Below are 5332 nucleotides of genomic sequence, written 5' to 3' on the forward strand. Positions count from 1 at the left end.
TCTCCTGAGCGCTGACCGGGCGGTGCAGGCGGTGCTGGGCTGTTCCCCTGAGCGCTGACCGGGCGGTGCAGGCGGTGCTGGGCTGTTGTTCAGTGCCTGGGCCCAGCCGGAGCTGTTAGAGATAACCGCAGAGCCACTGTCAGAAAAGATGGATCGCAACTGTTGCCATAACATCGATGAAGAAATCATGAATCTTAGACGAACTTTGCTTCATTATAATCCCAAAACGCCCCTCCTGGTGGAAGGCTGCCCGCCTCCGAGACTGACCACGCCCTGGACGCTCCCCCCTGCCATGTGCGCTGGCCTCGCTGGAGAAGGGGGAGATATGACAACTGAATTCTGAGCAGGGTGGAGACCCCCGAGGCAGAGGAGGAGCAAGGTGTGTTCCTGAGCATAAAAGGATGACTTCGGGACAATGCAAATTGGAAGCTTCCCCACCAAGGACCATGACGATCGACGACGCAGCATCAGCTGGACCCGGGACCGTTAGGACGTCGTGAGATCAGCGCTGGTAGCTATAACCTCTCTCCCTCCTCTCTCTGAACTTTACTTTTCCCCTTTCTTTCACCCATCTCTAATTATCGTGTGCCACTTCATGGGCAACACAACAAACTTTTATTGTTTGATTACTGCTACCCCCTTTGGTGCTGGTTGTGGCAACTGAGGCACGGACTCTCCTTTGAAGTGCAGAAGGAAAGACCCTTTATTATTACAATAGCACATACTTATGCTCTCGCCAAAGCTCTTACTTCATAATTAGAAAATCAGCAATTAGACAGCCATCAACCTTTTCTCCTGCCAGCATGAGACCACTCTAACACGCTCACCTGCTCATTCACGCGCTGGGTAACTTCTCACAGTTCAGGACTTTCCACCGCTCAGTGCTGCAGCTGTCCGTTGTTTTTCCCTGCCACCCCGGCACAACTCAGCAGTTTCTGATCTTTCTCCCAAGGCCTGTTCTTCAGCAAAGCCGAGCTGTTTCTCAGAGGCTGTGTAAGGTTGACAGGCCGATGCCTCCCACATCTCCCCTTTCTTTGTTTTGCAGCGGCACCTGCAAGTCTTGTTTAAGCACTTTATCAGTTGAGGTTTAGGCAAACTTCAAAAACACAGCGTACTTAAAATAGTTCCACAGAAGGCTAAAAACAATACAGCAGTTACAATTACTCGCTGAAGAGAGTAGGCTAACTTCACTACCCATAATTAAGGGATATGACCAAATTCTACAAAATAAACAGTAAGGAAAACACGGAGTAGCACTCTTAATGGGGTACTAACGTTCAGATCCGCAATCGCTGGGGAACCCTGGATGCAGCGAGGATTCAGAGTGCCCTTCCTCACAAACAGGAGATCCTACGTGATGCGTCCATCCGTAGGTGAGGCATCCAACGTCGCTGCAAGCAGGTCCGGCCTCTGAATCAACGGGCCAAAATAACTGGCACTTTTCTTTGAGCGGGAACATCTGATTCCATCCTCCTGTTGGGTTCCACCCAGAGCCTGGCCAGCACTCCAGGGGGAAAACCAAGGGAGTTTCTAATAAGGTTAAACACTTGAGCTCTTAATTCTTAATATTGCTAAACAGAGGCAGTTGAATACACACATTCTTACAGCATTTCATCCTAATTAATAACTACATTTCATCTAAACTACATCTTTCACTAGTGACTAGTAAGCCTAGATATCTCATTAAGGAGTTGCAATTGCTCATTTAATAGCATTTAATTTAACAGCATTTTCTCCTTTAAGAGCTGGCAACCATAGCATGCTTAAGGACAGAGATAGTGTATTTCGTCCCATTGCAGTAGCAAGCATTACCCAGACGTTCTGCTGAAATGATCCGTCGAAGAGACCCCAAACTGTCGGCACAGGGGCACCCACAGCACTCACAGCCGGCTCCTGGGCGCCCACCAAAAGCCGCCTCTCACCCTCAGGTGTGGTCGCACACACCCTGCCGGTAACCCCCGGGGACCGTGACCTGTGCAGACACCAGCATCACCTCTTCCCCAGGTTATTCAGGGAAATGGTCCTTCCCAGTTACCCCTTTCCAGGTTTTTGTTAACACTTGAGCCTTGCCCTGGACTTCTTGTTGATCTGGTATCTGCGACGAGAAGTGACGCAATATTGGTGGCACCTGTGAGACAGGGGATGTTTAAAAAGTCCATGACACACAATGCCTGATTTAGCCTCTCGTGAGGCGCAGACGGATACCCTCCCTCTCCCCTTTCTGTGGCTGTAACAGAGGCTTTAGGTGCCAGGCGTACGCTCCACAGTGGCCTGTCCGGCCGGTGAGTGGGGAATGCCGGGCAGAGGCTTGACCCCCACTGTATGGCCGGATGCAAACACTGCTCCAGAAGGGGCATCGACAGACACGGGTCCATATTTTACCGTTCCAAATGCAGCCAAGTGAGAGACGTCACATTGCCGTAATTCTGAGGAGGCGAGTCCCCGAGGGCTGACACCACTGGCTGTTGAAGAGAGGGAGTCCTGCTGGCACTCAGGGCAAGGGGCAATGATGTCTTTAGCCTGACGCCTTGATAAAGGAAACTGGTTTTGTATTGCTCTGGAGTTCTGGTGGAAAAAACACATGTGAAAGCCGAGCTTGCTCGAAGACATTTGTATGAGCCACTGTAGCACGTGCATAGTAACCGGAACAATGATACACACGGGTTCCTGACCAGCAAGTAACAGTAGGCGCTGCCGGCCTTGCGTGATCATTTGGCAAACATTTCTGGACGAGTAGTGACCGTCTTGTGCATTCGGTGTGACAGAAAAATCCATTCAGCAATAACAAGAGGGTCCCGAAGTGTTTCACCCCACTGAAAGAGCAGAGCACAGGGCTGCCCTGGAGGGTTCAATAACACCAGTTGATGCGGGTGGCCGGGCACACATCCCAGTGCTTGTCTGTCTGAGACAGCGTTGGCCACACGGTGGGGATCTTGTTTCGCTTTCTCTGGGAGTGCTCTGGGTGATGTCAGTGAGGGATCTCCTCACAAAACATCAAACAAGCTATGCAGATCATCATTAGTGAGGCCCACAACGGCTGTATCCAATTTATGGCTCCCAACAGTTTCTGTAAGTCACTTAAAGTCTTAACATCAGTTTCGAGTTTAACCTGCTGCAGGACAATGGTCTGTTCACAAATTCTCCAGCCCAGGTACTGCCCGGTGATGATCTCTGTACCTTTTCAGGTGCTGTTTGCCACCCCATTGGAGATAGTGAGCCTTTGGTTAAAGCGAGAGCCTTTTCCATGATCTCCCGTGTTTCTGGGCCATAAGGATGTCAGCCATACAATGATACAGAGCAGCCTGGGGGACCTGCACTCTAACAGGGCTCAAAGCCTTTGCAACAAACCCTGACACACCGTGGGACTGTTTTCATGCCTTGTGGTAAAACAGCCCAGTGGCACCGTCTTGCAGGTTCACTGACATTAACACTGGGAACAGAGAAGGCAAATCTAGGTGCATCATCTGGATGCAAGGGAATGGTAAAAACCCCAGTCCTTTAGGTCAATGATTACAAGATGCCAGTTTCGGGGAATCATTGCTGGGGAGGGCGTTCCTGGCTGTAACGCACCCGTATCCTCCACGGCATCATTAATGTGTCAGAGATCATGTAAAAGTCACCATTTACCCCTTTTCTTTAAAGTAACAAACACCGGGGAGTTCCAAGGACTGGGCGTAGGAACGATATGTCCTGCAGTTCCTGAACTCGGTCGTTCAGGTGGCACAACTTTTCCCTTGGCAGGGGCCACTGACCCACCCACACAGGGGATTCTGTTTCCCAGGTGAGTTTCAGGGGGGTTTCAGGGGGGGTTGTGCTGCAGTGGTGATTAAGATAAATTCGATGCAGTTTGAGTTCCCCATCGAGCCATACAGTCACGACCCCAAAATGTCAGAGGGGTTTCCAATATAAATGGACAAATATTCGCTACCCGGTTTTCTGGGCCCCTCATGAGATCTTTGCTTTGAAACGCTACAGCGTGACCCCAGCCCCGAAAAGTGCTTGAGCTACCCGAGCTAACGGCCAATGCTGCGGCCATCTGCTCGCAGATATTAGGGTCACATCCGCACCAGTATCTAAAATGCCTGTCAGCTCAACAGGTTCTTCTGCTCTGGTGAGGGCACATTTTACCAGAGGCCGACCTTGTGCCACTGCCTGAGCCCAAAATATTTGAGCAGTACCTGCGGATCCAAATCCTGAGTCACCCCGGCTTCTCGGCATCCTGCTGGGGGGAGCTGCAGTAAGATAAACAAGCTGAGCAATTTTTGACCCTTTTGCTACTGAACACGGGGGTACCGGGGTCCAGGCCATAATTCTGATTTCCCTGTCAGAATCGGCATCTATGACCCCTGGCAAAACGAACAACCCCTGTCAGGTTTAGATGCTCTTCCCAGTAATAATGCACTTTTCCCATTTCCCAGCGGTCCATATACTCCCGTTGGCATCAAGAATACCATGGTCTCTAATAATGTTACTGACTCGGAGGCTGCCAGCTCCACGCCTGATCGATAGTGACTAAATTATGACAAACCGCCACTGATTGCAATATTTCATTAGTGTCTTTTGTTCACACTTGGGCCTGGAGGTCCCCCTATCTCCTTCCAGTGCTCTAAAATACTGACACACCATGAAACGGCGAATACTACAAACAGCAAAACCCCTCTCAGAACATATAAAGCCATTGCTTGTTGATGATGTGGTGCTGACAGACAAGGGACGCTGCATGACAGCGTCAGCACCTTCTCTGTGCAAAAACTGCTGCTTTTGGGGGGAGGCTGGAGGGCGGGGAAGGCGGGCGCGGGCCGAGAGCGCGGTGCCGGGCTCGGCCGCAGGCGGTCACTCCGCGGCGGGGGGGGCTCGGGGAGGCCCCGGGCCGCCGCCGCCAGCTCCGCACTTTGAGAGTGTCCGAAATCAAGTTCCCAGTGGTCGCTGGCTCGCTGGCAGGCTGATCCCTGCGGGCAACAGCATCCCGCAGCCCTTCCCCTATTTCAGCCATGTTGCCGGTTCAGGGGCTGTGACGGCATCGGTGGGATGCCGTGGGTTCCGCACCGGTTGAGGACCCTTCGCACGGAGGTTTCGTTCTGAGTGATCCCTCTCTCAGAGGACTCTCCCGGGTGATTTTCCGTCCATCGGCAGCCCTCACGCCTCCTTACTCGTTTCCAACCCAAGGCCTCCCATCCCCGCCGTGTGGGGTCACTGTCACTGGAAACACCGTTGGTCCAAGCTGGTTAAACTGCCCCTCAACCACTGCATCCCGCATAACTCCCCGCCATCGGTGTGCTGGGTCACCGTTCCCCCCGCGCCTCCCGGTGCCCCCCTCCCATCTGAGCCGGCG

General features: G+C 52.3%; 1 protein-coding gene across 1 annotated transcript in view; it reads right to left on the reverse strand.

Annotated features, from left to right (window-relative positions):
• LOC141974073 (uncharacterized) overlaps positions 1-5332 on the reverse strand; it is a 139986-nt gene that overhangs the window by 71731 nt on the left and 62923 nt on the right. The window lies entirely within an intron of this gene.

The sequence above is a fragment of the Athene noctua genome, unplaced genomic scaffold (genome assembly GCF_965140245.1).
Source record: "Athene noctua unplaced genomic scaffold, bAthNoc1.hap1.1 HAP1_HAP1_scaffold_31, whole genome shotgun sequence".
In the NCBI taxonomy this organism is placed as follows: Eukaryota; Metazoa; Chordata; class Aves; order Strigiformes; family Strigidae; genus Athene; species Athene noctua.